General features: G+C 42.9%; 1 protein-coding gene and 1 non-coding gene across 5 annotated transcripts in view; both read right to left on the bottom strand.

Annotated features, from left to right (window-relative positions):
• LOC126473434 (uncharacterized) overlaps nt 1-18,646 on the bottom strand; it is a 776,960-nt gene that overhangs the window by 755,052 nt on the left and 3,262 nt on the right. The window lies entirely within an intron of this gene.
• Nucleotides 4,122-4,196, bottom strand: Trnas-cga (transfer RNA serine (anticodon CGA)). The gene has a single exon. It is a non-coding gene; the product is annotated as a tRNA-Ser (tRNA).

The raw sequence follows: 18,646 nt of genomic DNA, 5'->3' as shown, positions 1-18,646 counted from the left end.
TATCATCGTTTCAAAGATATTTCCTACAAACCTAGTATACAAAATAACCTTTTGGGGTGTTTTACCCCTTAAAATTGAAATTTTGCACAGATAAAAATAATACATATTGCATTATTTTGCCCTCTCTATGCAACTGAAAAGTTTCATCAAGATAGTTTATTGGCACTTGGGAATGTTCTGCTGCTAAATTTAATATTAATGACACATTCTCAAAATAAATATGAATATTTAGAACATTAACAAACTATAGAAGTATTATTTCTTCATTTTACATCAAATATAAGTGAAAGAAAGCCAGTTATGGAAACAAATAAAAGGTGATCACCTATGTATGCCTAGTACTTACGATGCACCATGAGTCATCTCATTTATTATCAGAACTAGAGATAGATGATCGATTAGAAAGAAGTTAAAACTTTACAAGTATGTCATCCCTTCACACTCGGTTTGTGAAATATGAAACCGTTTTGAGAGATAGGAACCAGTGCTCATGATCTGATGAACAGCATGCACCGCAGTCCTACGAAAATTTTCTGATCTAAAGAAAGATATTTTATTTTAAACGTAAGTATAACAAAAAGAGATTATTGTAAACTCAGGCCAGAGTCCAAATACAAGTCCAAGATTTGATATGGAATGCTACATATATAAAGAAGATTTGTATGTACTGACATTGAAAACCTCAGAACATATGTGAGGATGAAACTACTTTAATGTAAAAAGAACTTTATCATTTGCAAAGTGCAGACATGAACTTTAAATAAAGTGTGTTAATAACATGGAAGGTGAAATCCATTTGTGCCAACAGTGGCTGTTAATGGACAGCGATTTGTGACAAAATATGTACGATATTAAACATTGACCAGTACAGTTCACGGACTGCGTTGATACATCAATACAAGCTCGAGAAAAACGATCACAAAAGGTTAGTGAAGATTTTTAGAGATCGTAGCTAGTTACCCATTCGATCATGCGTCTATATATGCACGAAGTGACACAGAGAGATGTGTGTACAAGTTAAATGTGAAGACGGAGATGCTATAGGCAAAACCTGCATGTCTTTTTTTTTTCTTTACTTGGACGTGACCTGCTGCGTAACAACAATGCAAAAAATGTGTGAACGATTGAAAACATACAGCGCGTGATCGCGGAAAGAATAGTTATGGGATAGATTGTAGTATGCGGTTAGTCAGCTGTAGCGGGACACTGAAGATGGTGGCTACAGAGTGACGAAGCTGTATGAGAACAAATCAAAATAGTGATCGAACAAATCTGTGACGAACTGTTTAAGCAGTGTCAGAGTTACCACGAAAAAAAAAATGACATGGACTGAGAACAGTTACGAATTGACGCGAAAGTTAAAGAACGCATAATGGCAGAAACTCGCTCTGTAATTAACAATAATAGTTAACCATGAATGTGTAATTTCATTCCACAGCCATAACATCTGTCATTAACAAAATTATTGCTATGTAAATATCATTTCACGTTCACATCCGGATGAGTTGTCGTGTCAAACAGAACATCGTCGCGCATGAGGACCTCTGTATGACTTCGAGTGGCAGAATTTCAGCCAAACAGGTGCAAGACTGATGGTCCTGACATCGATACCCGACGCTGTGTTCCCGCGAACAACTCGAAAGACAGATTCCAGACGGAGTATCTCAACCTCTTCGCGATGCCACCCAACCATCGGCAGACAGTGGTAAGAAATTGTTACCTAGCCTCAATAAAATTGTTTGCAATAAACATTGTGAAAATCACGAACTCAAATTTTTCCGTCTATGATCAAAGATAAGTCATTCATTGACGATGAAAAGCTATCATTGTACATGTAACTTCAGTAATATTTTCAAAAATTTACTATTCATGTATCAACCAACATCTGTAAATACTTTGTTTATCGATGTAATACAGTTTAAAATCTGAACTCTGTATAATTATCAAAGATAAAATTGAATCTCAAAAAAAAAAAAAACATTGGCAGAAATGTGTTTTTATTAAAAGAAATAATAATAAATACTTGAAAGATTTTTGCAAATGATAAGAAAATGCTAAATTTTATGTAATTACGATTTGTAACTGAAATGTAAAAATGCGAAAGTCAGATAGTATAGTCTGTTTGCTCTGTCCTGGTTTTGCCTTAGGTTAACTATTACCTAGCTCAAATGAGAGAGCATAGATAAAGTAATTTCTTTCGAAGAAGTGAATAACAACAGAAGTAGATACTCAATAGTTGCGTTAAAATGAATAAATGTTGCATATAAAAGTAGCCTCCCATGCGGACAAAATGCCGTACAACCTTGATGTAAAAAGCGAGAAATGTATGTCTATTTTGTTTAATGGTTACATGTTTATGAACACTAATATGTGAATGAATATATTAAAACTGGAACTACGATGAAAAAGGATATAAATCGAAGTAAAATGAATACGCTACTAGTGGAATGCTAGTCGCAAGTATTAGCAAAACAAAAATATGCTCCTAACATTCCAGCGTCCCCATTATTTAAAAAAATAGGTGTGAAAGATATGGTGCAGTTGATAACTAAAATAAAAACAATATGCGATTTCGTGGTGTGCGAATATATGAAATGAGTAAAAACGTTCTTTAGTAAAAATGTAAATGTGTTTTGATACGCCAACATGGGACAGAAATCTGTGTAACCACTGAAAAAGACAATATGTAATACCTTTTGTCGTCTTCGTTAGAAGAACAATAGAGAGTACTTTTTCTCTGGACCTCTTTTTGCATTGCTTCGTCTTTATCAAAGTGAAGCCTGCGAAGGTATTCAGGTATTCTTAAGTTTGGAAACAGATGAATATCGGAAGTGGCCCAGCTGAGGTTAGCAACACCGTTTCCTTCATTACGAGCACAAACAACCCAACATCGCACATTACTGATGCGACGCAAACATCACCCTATATAGCTTTCATTCTGCTATGATTTCAATTGGAAGCACGTTTTCTGCGGTAAGAAAGTGGATTACAGCACGCTCTTTCCCAGACACCGGCATACGTTACACATTGCAATATTGCACACTACAGTTCGTATCCCTCTAGTGGCGGAGGGTTGCAAATTGCGTCAGCGAAGCAGGAAATCGGACCGGCTGGTATACATCACATGTAGTACCTCAACCGAGAACAGAACAGAATAAAAAAATCGGAGGCATTAGTTTTCAGCACGCCCTCGTATTTCTCGAGTTTAAAATAATAGTTGACCATACAGTTGACATATACGTAACTTGTAGAACAGTTCATGATGGGATGGAGCCTCCACGGCATACAATCACGATAAACAAACTTCCAAAGAAACGGACTCTACTGCATAATATGCGTTAAACAAAGCATAGCATTGTAGACAGAGAGAGGCTGAATGAAACGTGTTTGACTATAAAATGGGCAGCGCTTGAAGCCTTCCATTGTTGTAACGGAATATTATTGAAATACGTCTCACAAAACTCAAAGACAGCCATTGCGTACATCTGCCACCCTCTGACCTGGCTTCGCCAAAAGGGCATCAAATTCGTAGAATGTCAATAGCCTTTTCAGTACCTCGAGTAGTGGTTGTGCTCCGCTCCCTGATGGACGTCCTCTACAGAGAATGATTTATTAAGCTTGGCCGCCAACACGTCCAGTTGTAATCTACGGACTTTTTATGGACAGACACTGCATGTGACGAAGCCAAAGTACCAGGAAACAAAGAGAGAGGAAGTCAAATAAGATTAATCCGGAAAATCCGATTACATATTCATGTTGTTGGCGAAATGACGTGTTTATTGGTACCGAGTTCGGACTTACCAACAACGTTAATTAAAAAGGCGTCCTAATTTAAGCGCTTATTTGAAGTACCAAAAACAATTTTCTCTGTCCAACGAGCACCACTGTTATCATGCGTGCATGGCGTAATATCAGACACAGGGGCAAACATTTTCCCAGATTACCGTTTAATTAACATTAATATCACTCACGACTAGTTTTCTTCACGTTGCAGACGTCGGTTTCAAACTTGACCAGAGAGCAAGCCGGTGCATAGGGACACTACCGGTAATTCAGAATGAGATTTTCACTCTGCAGCGGAGTGTTCGCTGATATGAAACTTCCTGGCAGATTAAAACTGTGTGCCGGACCGAGACTCGAACTCGGGACCTTTGCCTTTCGCGGGCAATTGCTCTACCAACTGAGCTACCCAAGCACGACTCACGCCCCGTCCCCACAGCTTTACTTCCGCCAGTACCTCACCTCCTACCTTCCAATCTTTACAGAAGCTCTCCTGCGAACCTTGCACTCCTGAAAGAAAGGATATTGCGGAGACATGGCTTAACCACAGCCTGGGGGATGTTTCCAGAATGAGATTTTCACTCTGCAGCGGAGTGTGCGCTGATATGAAACTTCCTGGCGGATTAAAACTGTAAAGTTTGGAAGGTAGGAAGTGAGGTACTGGCGGAAGTAAAGCTGTGAGGACGGGGCGTGAGTCGTGCTTGGGTAGCTCAGTTGGCAGAGCACTTGCCCGCGAAAGGCAAAGGTCTCGAGTTCGAGTCTCGGTCCGGCACACAGTTTTAATCTGCCAGGAAGTTTCACTACCGGTAATTGTCCACGCGTTCAAAAATCTGGTGCCGAAACGTCCTGTAACCCAAATAACTATAGACCGAGTCGCATTGCCGGTCTGGCGCCACAGGAACAGTTAGCACCCCCCTGCCCTTGCTATGTTGACTACAAGCACCGTTTCGCGTCCCGATGTGTGGCGCCCAACATAATAAAAGCACGGAGAACCCATCTCCGGGCGTCTCAGTGGTATGCAATCGCTTGAAGATGTTAGACGCGTCCATTCGTGAGTAGCTGGAACGTGGAAACTAACACGGCTATCTGTCCATCACCAGTTAAGCAGCAGCGTGAGTGGACCAAATAGCTGTCGAGTAGCGTGTTAGGTGGTCGAGAGCTTACTGGAACGATGGTAGCTGTTCCCGTGCAGCCACGGCATCGCTCGCATTCAGCAGCGCGAGTCTGTCGGCAGTAAAGCAGTAAGCTTAAACGCGTCTCTGTTTCTTCTACCGTATCTCCATTCCCATTTCTTGCATTTCCCATTTTCGAGGTTCAGTTCTAGCCATTAGCTCTAGCTCTCTAGGTACTGGTTTTGGATTTCATTGTCTTTATTGAAGTCCTTGGTGTGTTTGTCACGTGTAATACTTGGCCTAGAGCAGAAAGGCATCGCACCATATCTTTTGCAACTGTGAGTGGAAAAATGAAACAGTGTGACAGAGCTACCTCAATTTATGTTCCTTTTGCTGTACAGTCGAGGTGTTGATCAAGACGCCCATACTCAATGCCCCCAATCGTTTAATCGTTTGTTATGGCTGTCTGTATATTAAGTATGAAAGTGATACACGAAGTCTGACTTCGTTATTTTCCGAGGGTGGCACAAAATTTTTTTAGAAAATCAAACAAGATTACACGTTTCTCATGCCGGGACATCTAAAACTGTTGGTATTCATCATCAATGATAAACTCCGCTACAGCTGTAAAAATTATTTATTTATAAAAAGGAAAACACAACCCCGTTTCAGGATCTGTGTCCCATCTTCAGGTACATCTGTAAAATTATAAATCAATAATAACACCATTTCAGCCGGCCGGTGTGGCCGAGCGGTTCTAGGCGCTTCAGTCTGGAACCGCGCCACCGCTACGGTCGCGGGTTCGAATCCTGCCTCGGGCGTGGATGTGTGTGATGTCCTTAGGTTAGTTAGATTTAAGTAGTTCTAAGTTCTAGGGGACAGATGACCTCAGATGTTAAGTCCCATAGTGCTCAGAGCTATTTGAACCAATAACACCATTTCACGTTATAAACATAAGAAAACCTAAACAGAAATAACAAAAATTCTTCGAAATGTCACACATGCCTGCAGGTACACTATATAATCTCCTTTTTTATACGTTTCAGACTTCGAAAGACAGCCAGTCTGTCTTCATGCGGATCCACGTGTGGCATTACCATAAGCCCGGAGGGTTGTAAGTTTTACACACACATCAGAAAAAGTTTTGCATCACCCCAGTTTCCAGAATTCCAGAAGACAGACGTTGACTGTGGATGTTGTATCACAGACACTGTTCCTTTGACTGTTCAAAGATGTCACTAAACCCGCCAAAAGATGTAAACAACTATGCATGAGCAAAAAAATGGTTCAAATGGCTCTGAGCACTATGGGACTTAACATCTATGGTCATCAGTCCCCTAGAACTTAGAACTACTTAAACCTAACTAACCTAAGGACATCACACAACACCCAGCCATCACGAGGCAGAGAAAATCCCTGACCCCGCCGGGAATCGAACCCGGGAACCCGGGCGTGGGAAGCGAGGACGCTACCGCACGACCACGAGATGCGGGCTATGCATGAGCAGTACCTATTAGACGGAGGGGGTCCGACAGCCGATCAGTTCCAGTCATCCCACCAGGAAGGAGGTACACGACTCGTGTTGTCTGCAGTTCAACCATACCTAGACGGTTCAATACCGCGGTTCGATCGCGTCCGCATTGTTACTTTGTGCCAGGAAGGGTTCTCACCAAGGGAACTGTCCAGGCGTCTCGGAGTGAACCAAAGCAATGTTGTTCGGACATGGAGGAGATACAGAGACACAGGAACAGTCGATGACATGCTCAGTCCGCCCAAGGGCTACTACTGCAGTGGATGACCGCTTCCTACGGATTATGGCTCGGAGGAACCCTGACAGCAACGACACCATGTTGAATAATGCTTTTCGTGCAGGCAAAGGATGTCGTGTTACGACTCAAACTGTGCGCAATAGACTGCATGATCTTCAACTTCACATCCGACGTCCATGGCGAGGTCCATCTCTGCAACCGCGACACCATGCAGTGCGGTCCAGGTGGGCCCATCAACATACCGAATGGACCGCTCAAGATTGGCATCACGTTCTCTTCACTGATGAGTGTCGCATATGCCTTCAACAAGACAATCGTTGGAGACGTGTTTGGAGGCAACCTGGTCAGACTGAACGCCTTAGACACACTGTCCAGCGAGTGCAGCAAGGTGGCGGTTCCCTGCTGTTTTGGGGTGGCATTATGCAGGGCCGACGTACGCCGATGGTGGTCATGGAAGGCGCCATAGCGGCTGTACGTTACGTGAATGCCATCCTCCAACCGGTAGTGGAACCGTATCTGGAGCATATTGGCAAGAAATTCGTCTTCATGGACAACAATTCGCGCCCGCATCTTGTGATTCCTTCAGGATAACGACATTGCTGAACTAGAGTGGCCCGCATGTCCTCCAGACAAGAACCCTATCGAACGTGCCTGGGAAAGATTGAAAAGGGCTTTTTATGGACGACGTGACCCACCAACCACTCTGAGGGATCTAAGCCGAATCGCCGTTGAGGAGTGGGACAATGTGGATCAACAGTGCCTTCATGAACTTGTGGATAGTATGCCACGACGAATACAGGCATGCATCAGTGCAAGAGGACGTGCTGCTGTGTGTCAGAGGTACAGGTGTGTACAGCAATCTGGACCACCACCTCTGAAGGTCTCGCTGTATGGTGGTACAACATGCAATCTGTGGTTTTCATGATCAATAAAAAGGGCGTAAATGATGTTTGTGTTGATCTCTATTCCAATTTTCTGTACAGGTTCAAGAACTCTCGGAACCCAAGTGATGCAAAATTTTTTTTGATGTGTGTGATAGGGATTTAAGAAGTCGGACCGTTAATTATATTTGATACAACGGTGGTTTCCGCTCTTTTAACTGAGGATCTTTGTCATTTTACGTCGGTCCTCATCTGCCGGACTAGGATTTAAGAGGATATCCTGTTTCATGTGATGGACCAGGGATGCACTATTTTAATCTCAGCTATAATTTATGAACTCACATTTTAACGTACGTACACGGGTTTTTCTAAGAATTTCTGCTGGTTCTGTTTAACTTTTCTTGTATTAACAATATGTACAGGTGATCGTATTGACTTATAGTTTTGCAGATAGACCGGATGATGGCACACAAGTCCTGAAACCAGAATGTGCTTTCCTTTTTAGAAATAAATAGTTTTTACAACTGTAGCTGATTTTAGCACTGATGACAAACAAGATTAGCTTTAAGAAATGACTCCACGCATTTTGTTTTTAATTTTTGGAAAAAATGGAAATCACAGGGTGCTAGGTCAGTACTGTATGTTGACCCACCCATGCTGCTGAACTTTACAGCATTCAGAATCTCAGTTGTTCGGTTTGCTGTACACGACGTTGCGCTGAGTTCTCAGTGCTAAAAGGCAAGCAACACTTCGTGAAATAACTGTAGAAATCAATACGGGACGTACGAAGAAATCACCCTTAAGAATAGTGCGGCGAAATTTGGGGTCAATGTGCTATGGCAGCAGACGATCGGCGCATCCAACGCAGCGCCTCTGCTGGGCTTGTGACCATGTCGGTTGGACCCTAGACGACTGGGAAACCGTGGCCTGGTCAGATGCGTAACGACTTCAGTTGGTAAGAGACACAGACCCCAGACCCAATCTGTCAACAAGGTACTGTGCAAGCTGATGGTGACTCCAAAAAGGTGTGGGACGTATTTACATGGAATGGACTGGGTCCTCTGGTCCAACTGTACCGATCATTGGCTGGAAACGATAATTTTCGGCTACCTGGAGACCATTTTCAGGCATTAATGGACTTCATGTTTCCAAACAACATCTATGGATGACAATGTGCCACGTCACAGGGCCACAATGGCTCGCGATTGGTTTGAAGAACATTCTGGACAATTAGACTGAATGATCTGGCCACCCAGACCGCCCGACGTGAATCCCAACGAACATTTATGGGGCACAGTCGAGAGGTCAGGTCGTGCACAAAAACCTGCACGGGCAACATTTTCGCAATTATGGAAGGCTATAGAGACAGATTGGCTCAGTATTCCTGCAGGTGACTTCGAACGTCTTGTTGACTCCATGCCGCGTTGAGTTGCTGCATTACTCCAGTGTAAAGAGGTCCGACTCGTTATTATTGGGTATCCCACGTCTTTTGTCACCTCGTTGTATACAGGGTGTTCGCAAATTCTCGCTACAGATTCATAGGACTTGTAAAGGAGAGTGTGTACGTAATACTTTGAACAGAAAATCACGTCCGGAAATGCATCGTTTGAAAAAATGTTTTCTAGGTAGGTAGTAATTGGACAGTGTTGCGCAGGGTGCTTGGCTGATGATGTCATTTGACGTCTTTCCTACCTCTCTCATCTGGTTCGAGCCTCATTCACTTGTCTGTGAGTGTTAGAGGCGGCATGGAGTGTTAAGGTAGTATGGATGTAGTTGTTGGTCCTCCACTACGTACCAGACGATGCTGGGAGCAACATCCATTGCATGCACAGTTGCTCGTGTACCCGTTGACGGGTTCTCCTCAACATGATGCAACATGGTCTCTTCCAATTCGGATGTGCAGCGTCTCCTTGGAGCACCACAGGCGCGCCTGCTGAAGGTGAAGGTACCCCATTCTCGAAGCCGTTGCGTAATTATGGCGAAACGTGTTTGCGATGGATTCGGATTGTGTTCATAACTATACTGATAAAGGCGACGAGAGGCTATTCCGCTACCGTGAACTTCGCCATACAGAAGGATCATGTTCTTTGAATTTTGCAAACGTGTACTCATCCATGTTGTTCTAACACTCACAGACACATAAGGAGCCTCGAACCTGGTCAGAGAACTAGGATAGACGTCAAATGACCTCAGCTGATCAGAAGTAACCACTCCCACCACGACTGCTATGTTGCAAACCTGCGTAGCAAACATGTTTTCAAACAGCTGTGCCGGACACGGGTTCCTATTCAGTATACTGTATTATATACACGCTCCTCACTACAAGTTCTAGAAGTTTTTAACGGAAATTTCCGAACACACTGTATAAAAGGAAATGTTTTGACAGACTGACTGATTTATCATAGCCCAGTCCAAACCGCCGAGACTAGAATCCTGTATTTAGGAAGGGGGTGGTGATCTTATATTGTAGACATCGTGTAAAACGCGATTTTTCGTAGTTTCACCCCTAATGGGATGAAGCACAGAATGAAAGGTTTTTTTAAAAAATATATCACTATTAAGGTAATTTGTAAGCTACAACAACGAAAATTGGCATTTAGTTTTTCGGTCAGAAACGAGGAAATACAGACTTCAGCGTTTTTATAAATTTGGACCATATGGGGGTCAAATAGTGGGTGAAATTTTTTTGAACACAAATCGTTATTAAAAAACTATTACATTTGTGAAAACTGGTATTTGACCTCTCAGTTCGAGATCAAATAATGCGTATTTCACTGTTTTTGAAACTGAACCCTTAAGGGGATGAAATAGTTGGTGAGAGGATTTTTTTTAGTTACCCATTATTAAAAGAGCTACTAAAGCACTTTTAAAGCTGCGCCTATGAAAGCTGGTATTTGACTTCTCGGTTCAAAGTATCACATCATAAGAATATCATTGTTTTTGGAAATTCAGTCTCGAAGGGGGTGAAATAGGGGACGAAAGTTTTTACGGAAATATTTAACTGTGAATGATTTTTTAAAGTTAAATGTATGAAAATTCATTCGGCTCTTCAGTTAGTAATAAACAAAACACAATTTTCGATGATTTTGGCAAATCAACCGCTAAGGGGGTGAAATAGAGTATGAAAATTTTTATGAAATTATTTTGTGATATTAAAATATAGAGGTGATCTTATACTGTAAGCATCGTCTAAGAAGAAATTTTTCGAAATTTAACCCCTGCGGCGGGGAAGCAGGGAAAGAAAGACTTTTTCCAAAAAAGTCGCTATTAAAGTAATTTTGAAGCTAGGGATATGAAAACTGGCATTTGGTTGTTGGGGTTGTTTTTGGGGAAGGAGACCAGACAGCGAGGTCATCGGTCTCATCGGATTAGGGAAGGAAGTCGGCCGTGCCCTTTCAGAGGAACCATCCCGGCATTTGCCTGGAGTGATTTAGGGAAATCACGGAAAACCTAAATCAGGATGGCCGGACACGGGACTGAACCGTCGTCCTCCCGAATGCGAGTCCAGTGTCTAACCACTGCGCCACCTCGCTCGGTCTGGCATTTGGTTTCTCTCAGAAATAGAAAAAAATGTTTCAACAGTTTGGAAATTCAACCCCTAAGCAGGTGAAATATTGCGTAAGAAGGGATTTTTAAAAAATAAATCATTATTAAAGTACTACTAAAGCATTTTTGAAGCTACATCTATGGAAATCGACGTTGACTCTTTGTTTAGAAATTTAAAAAAGTGTTTCAGTGTACTTGGAAATTCAGCCTCGACGAAATATGGATGAAAATTTTTATGAAAATATTTTGTTATATTAAAACATTTTTAAAGCTACCTTATTAAAACTCGTATTGATTTCAAAAGAAATATGTGTTGGGTATGAAAGTTTCTAGGGAAATAACACCACAAGAAATCAAAAGGCAGAATTAACAAAGGCCTCCGACTCCAGCTGCGAGAATCACGTTTTGGTCAGAAGTGCATTGGGAAAATACCATGCTTCTATTGCCTCAATTGGCGTAGAAAGTTTAGACTATGTTGCAATCTGTGAAAAACATAAAAATTCAAAAACCAAAAAACAATCTTTGCAGACCATACAGTCTACGCGACCGAAGCAGTGGGCACTAAGCTAGTAAGAACATAAAATAAACTTTTTTTAACTAACAATATCAGCTCTATTGCAGGAGAAAAATACATATGTTTCAGCCTCTATTTGTTACGTAGGGGCAAATACACAACGGATAAGACAGACAGACTCTATGTAATCCTTTATAACGGTTGTCTGATGCGTCTGTATGTATGTATTTCCGCTAGCAAATAAAGGTCGGTGCTCTGAAACGTCCTTTCTCCAGCAATTGATAGAGTATCGTTATGAAGTCTGATTTCGCCATTAATAAACTTTATCATTGATACTTCCTTAATTCTGATACTTCAGTTTGATTGTATCATGGATGGTAAGCATAATCTTATTGTGAGTGTGCGGTACTGGGCTAAGAGGATTGACCTTGTGCTGACGTTTTGTCTAGTGTGAACTCACCGCCATTTCACAGTACCGTCGCTTGACTTTCGGTTGATGTTTAGTGTTAGTCGACCCTAAGCGTGTTGGTCAAAGATCGGCAAATTTTGTATTTCGCCAACTACAACGATGCGGCGACTAAGTGACAAAAGAATGCAAAAGAAAATACTTTTCGCTTCTGTGCTCATACCAGCCTATTACAACAAGGGTCCCAGATTTATAGAGTAGAACAAGACGGGCTATTTCAAGACTAGTACAAAAGACGATGACATCAAAAATCTCCTGTGATTCGGACATTGAGAGGCTGATCATAAAATTGATTCTTCTTTATTTCACTTTGTTCTACTCATACATTGCACTGTCGTGCGAAAGAACGCCATGATATGTAGTAGAAATAAATTAGGTACTATAGTAGCCAAACCTTTAAATACGTGTCCGGAACCGCGGGACTGCTACGGTCGCAGGTTCGAATCCTGCCTCGGGCATGGATGTGTCATGTCCTTAGGTTAGTTAGGTTTAAGTAGTTCTGAGTTCTAGGGGACTGATGACCACAGAAGTTACGTGCCATAGTGCTCAGAGCCATTTGAACCATTTTTTTAAATACGTGTTATTCGTAAAATCGATTGTTGTTAACAATGCAGAAGCTTCTTGAACAGGTCTCTGTATGTCTGTCTTTTTAGCGATGGTTGCGGGACTCGGCTGTTCGACAGAGGATGTCAAATTAAACACCTTTCGGCCGTCAATTTTCAACCTTATTTTATTTGGCAATCAGTTTCAGCGCTTTACTACGCCATCTTCAGGTCGCTGACCGACGTGTAGGAATAATCTACCTGGCTTGTGCTCAAAACAGGGGCCAGCAGTACGGGTATTAGTAGATATTTGCTACTGTGACCACTTCAGCTATCACCTGCCCTCTCTGCAGGTTGTTGTTTTATTTCCCAATATATCGCGATTTCCAAGGTTCCACTCACAAGCGTCACTCCCATAAAACTCGCTGCAGACATGAAACTCGACAGCAGGCACTCGAAGTTCCATGCTCAGAAACCAGAGTTCTGTATCCAGCTAGTATAGAGGTCACTGTGCGGTCCCTGTATTTGCAAGGATGGCTGCTTCCTTGCTTGAAACAAACGGAAGGTTAGTGTCTTGGATCATAGACGGTAAGGACTGCACATGATGAGGCCAACTGCTCGATCAGCTGAGTGGTGAGGGCATCGATTTGCAAGCGACTTCTGGAATATTTAGCAGTTTATTTCTATGTTGACTGAATTATTGTCAGTAAGGGTTGCTTTATTACACTGATGAAATCCTGAGCAGCGATTGGTTGCACATAAAGATATGCGAAAGAAAGTAACATTTCGTTCCACAGGTATAGCTGTTTTAAAAACACAAAAATATTTGAGAATAGTTGTCGAGATTAAGTTAGTCAATTTAAAAGCTGAAACTCAGAACTCGTATCGCTGCCAAACTGACGAGAATGGCCTTTTCATTTATTTGTGTCAAAATATGAAAAATTGAATATTAACTGCAAGGTCGTTCCTTTCTTCTGTTTCCTGTTTGTCTTCATGACTTGTTCTTCTGTAAACTCAGAACTGCTTATATTTTTCCCACTGATGAAGTACGAAAGAATATTTGGACCCTGGCTTTGAAAAGGGAGAATTTTAAGCGCTTCTAGCACACAAAGCGTATTTCAGAATCGTTGAGCAGATATTTCCTCGAGTTGAAAATTTCGGTGTATGTTGGTGCTCGGATCTAAAAGGCGATGCATCAGCAAATTTTGACACGACGGACTGTTCTAACTCACTGTAACAGATATCTCTATAACCAACGTTTCGCCGGCCGCTGGTGGCCGAGCGGTTCTGGCGCTACAGTCTAGAACCGCGCGACCGCTACGGTCGCAGGTTCGAATCCTGCCTCGGGCATGGATGTGTGTGTTGTCCTTAGGTTAGTTAGGTTTAAGTAGTTCTAAGTTCTAGGGGACTTATGACCTCAGCAGTTGAGTCCCATAGTGCTCAGAGCCATTTTGAACCAACGTTTGCCGGCCGAAGTGGCCGTGCGGTTAAAGGCGCTGCAGTCTGGAACCGCAAGACCGCTACGGTCGCAGGTTCGAATCCTGCCTCGGGCATGGATGTTTGTGATGTCCTTAGGTTAGTTAGGTTTAACTAGTTCTAAGTTCTAGGGGACTAATGACCTCAGCAGTTGAGTCCCATAGTGCTCAGAGCCATTTGAACCATTTGAACCAACGTTTCCTAGTAGTAGCAGAAGTTTCATTTATCTGTATATCTCTTTTACAAATATATAGGCCATGTCTTGGTGCTGCATTCTCATTATCTTGCTAGTGTTTCGGTATCTGCCCTGGATTAAGCCACATAGACGCTTATTTGTGTAAAAATTGGACATTGTGCGCATAATGGATGTCATTACTTACAACACAGCATTTCACTTGTGTTGAGAAACCTGTTATGACCAGACCGAACTACATTCATGCTCATAAATCAAGGATAAGTGCAGAATGTGGTGCCACACAACGTGGCACTACACAAAACTGGCGCTAATAGCATAGGCACATAGGGAACACACACGGATCAGATCCGTAAGTCCACAGTATTGGTGATAAGTTGAGAAAACCGTCCCGAAACACTTGTGTTACAAAACGCCACTGTTTCCTGTGCATGTACCCGACATCAATATGGATTATGATCACCATGCATACGGTTTGGCATACTCTGGATCAGGTGGTCGAGCATCTGCTAGGATATAGCCTCCCATTCTTGCACCAGTGCCTGTCGGAGCTCCTCAAGTGTCCTAGGGGTTTGAAGATGTGCAGCGATACGTCGACCGAGAGCACCCCAGACGTGCTCGATGGGGTCTAGGCCTGTTTCAGAGTACTCCTTCATGATGGCAGCTCGGTGGGGCCGTGCGTTATCATCCTTCAGGAGGAAGGTGGGATCCACTGTACCCCTGAAAAGGCGGACATACTGTTGTAAAATGACGTCCTGATACACCTGACCTGTTGCAGCTTCTCTGTCAAAGACATGCAGGTGTGTACGTGCACCAATCATAATCCCACCCCACACCATCAAACCCCGACCTTCATACAGGTCCCTTTCAAGGACATTAAGGGGTTGGTATCTGGTTCCTGGTTCACGCCAGATGAAAACCCGACGAGAATCACTGTTCAGACTATAACTGGCCTCGTCCGTGAACATAACCTGGGACCACTGATCGAGTACTGTGTTCTGGGGTCAGTGGAATGCACCTTACAGGTCTCCGGGCGAATAAACCATGTCTGTTCAGTCGTCTGTAGACTGTGTGTCTGGAGACAACTGTTCCAGTGGCTGCGGTAAGGGCCCGAGCAAGGCTACCTGCAGTACTCCGTGGCCGTTTGCAGGCACTGATGGCGAGATATCGGTCTTCTTGTGGTGCTGTACACTGTGGACGTCCCGTACTGTAGCGCCTGGACACGTTTCTGTCTGCTGGAATCGTTGCACACGGAGGGCCCGTGCTACGACCTGCTGTGTTTGACCAGCCTCCACTCGCCCTAGTATTCTACCCCTCATAACGGCATCAATAAGTGTTCATTGAGCCATTGTCAACACACAGTCACCATTAGCACGTCTGAAAACATCTGCACACTTACTCGCTGCACCGTACACTGACATGCACCAACACACCTCTGCGTATGTGGAATGCTGCCAGCGCCACCGTGCGTCAACCGCAGGTCAAATGCACAGCATGGTCACACCGCGAGTTGATTTAAACCCGCAAACCGCCCACCAGAGCGTTGTTTCACCCTGTATCGGCATTATCCTTAATTTATGAGCATGAGTGCACGCCCGTCCGACCGTAAATGTGAGTTGTTTGATTGCTCTGAGGTGACATGTAGGAACTGTAACTCGTGAAATATTAGTTCTCTTTAATACATCAATGAATAAAAAATTTACCAAACGGTGGCATACTTCTTTACCACAGGAGTACTGGATAATTCACAGGTGTCATTGACTAGCAAAGAATCGCTTGATGCAGTAATTAACAAACTGTTCTCTTGAGGTACTAACTTAAGGACATCACACACATACATGCCCGAAGCAGGATTCGAACCTGCGACCGTAGCAGCAGCGCGGTTCCGGACCGAAGCGCCTAGAACGGCTCGGCCACATCGGCCGGCTCTTGAGGTACAATAGTCAACATATTTTACTGTAGAAGTTCATCAGAAATTTAAAGAACTCATTTGTCCTACACTATGATGTTGACTCCTTCATAAGAGGTCTCTAACCGGGCAAAGCTCTTCTAAGCAGTAGTACCAACCTAAAACTCAGTTTCTCCTGCACATTTGGCTCTGTAAAGAGGCCTTCCTGCCCAATCACGAGTCATTACTGCTTGAACGGCAGCTAGTTCGGCGACAGATCCGTACCCCCTGATTGGCCGGCGAAGAATGCGCAAATTCCCACCCCCACAAGGCCCGGCTCTGCTGGAGCATCGGTCGGCAGGCGTTTAGCAGTCATGAGGAGTCGGTAAGCATGCGTGCTCTAGCTAGGTTCAGAAGTGGATTGAGTCGCGAATACATATTAAAGTGTTAGGTATCTTTAATGTCGGGAGGATCTGCGCCTCATTTTGCTATTTTGTTTTTGGACTTGGAGTCAGAGCCTGGTCGGTTGCAGTATGTAGAACATACGTGGGACTCTGAGCCACCACATTCGCTATAACTCAACCACCCTCGTAACCACTTCGCCTTTACTCAATGTCTTTCCTTCTTCAATACTGCGTGATATTAGTGAACATTTCATAACGACCTTTGTCTGTTAGGTTTTCTCTTCTTTGTCGCCCACGTGTGAACACATGGCGAGTAGTTCTGCATACGATATCTAAATTGAACCAGAAGTAGCATGGCTCGCGTTTCTTGCTATTCGTAATTCAATGTGTTGCAGAATGAGTTTCATGAATTTTTTTAGTTTTCGGATTGGAGGACGCTTAAATAACGCGCCTCCACAAGTAGTTCATAGTTTCCCTTTTCAATATATTTACGTATTACCTATTGGACTCCGTTTCTTACCTTTCACTAATTATTAGAGTAAATTCTTTTCTGAATGGTCAGCTCCCACCATTCCTTGTCCATTTCGAACGCTAGTATTGTGGGTGGCTGCTGAATTTCGGCCATATCCCCCTGCCCTCCCCCCCCCCCCCCCAGTCTCGCATTAACTGCCATAGGTAACAAGATATGTATACTCAATAATTATACTTCGTTTGTACAAGTCTAATTTCGATTTATAATATATTTTGGTGCTTTTAATCCGACTTTCAATGAAAAGTGTTAACCCCATTTATTGAGACATCAAGCATTGCAAGGTCCCCAACCGAAAATGCTCCTCTTAAGATGATAAAATTGATTGTAAATCCAATGAGTAGTTTTTGTTTGATCGTGGTGGATTTTTTTATGTAGTTAGATAGACGATCCTTGCGCCAGGCTCTAATCCTTTCTGATGCGCCGACGACTCTTGTATGTGATGATCTGTATGAAATTCAACCCCAGTCCTCTGTTCTACATAAGGGAAGTCACACTGATAGGGCAGTTGTGAGCAAAATCCACGTTATGTAGTGAAAGGGTAGGCCCTGCCATTCCCAATCCCTTTTAATAGGCAAGGCACCTCTTTTACTTTCCATGGTATCTGTTTTGATTATGTTGTTACGAGATGCGTAAATGCAGTGCAAATTTCTTAAATTTTAGGTGACAGAACGCACCATACAACCCCCCCCCCCCTCCCTGCAGCGACAAAAATCACAGGTTTCAGTTTTTCAAAACTTACAATGGGAAAGCATTTTTTTTTACGAAACACTGTTCTGAAATTTAAGTTATTAAAACATAATTTTCTGTAAGCACAACCATAAAACCAAAGGATTTAATACAACAAACAGGTGCTACCGTCTGTCTTCTTAGCAGTGTCGCTTTGCTCCATTGTTCTGCTCGATATATATCGATATAAATCCGAAGACTGACTGTGACTTCATGCAGCGTTAAACAGTTGCATTGTAGTTGCTAGCTGAACTTATCTTGGGTATACTATACACAAACACACGCACACACCCAAAGTAGCTTGCCCCACGCACCCCGCACCAGTCTATTTGCATCAAGTTGGTCACCCATTGTCACATTCACTGGTGCGGGCGCAGCGGCAAATTATAGTTACGTTATGTGTATCGCAATTGTAGCTTTAAATAAAAGACAGAAGATGCGGCAAAGTAAATAGGAACGGCGTAAATGTGGAAAGGTAACGTTCCACGTCAATAACTGATCTTTAGTTTTCATAAGCGTTTATTTAAGTAGATTTAAAGTGAAATGACAATATTGCGACAGCTGCGGTCAAAGGTTCACATTGATGGAACACGCACGTGTTTACCGACCTTCAGTTCGCAGGTATATGTCAGCTAGCAGTCAAGCTCATTACAGAAAGGTGTCGCGGCCGTCGTAGACCAGACACGCAGATGAATCCGTTGCGCAACTTCTCGGTTTCAATTAGTCGAGGCATACTCTCATTCACATCAATTTTTCTGTGGGGATATTAGAACAGATACTCATGTTGATAAGAAACTTACTGAATCTGCTTCCAGGC

The sequence above is a fragment of the Schistocerca serialis genome, chromosome 4 (assembly GCF_023864345.2).
Source record: "Schistocerca serialis cubense isolate TAMUIC-IGC-003099 chromosome 4, iqSchSeri2.2, whole genome shotgun sequence".
Lineage (NCBI taxonomy): Eukaryota > Metazoa > Arthropoda > Insecta > Orthoptera > Acrididae > Schistocerca > Schistocerca serialis.
Note: the sequence above shows the minus strand (reverse complement) of the source record. Positions and strands in the feature narration are given on the sequence as shown.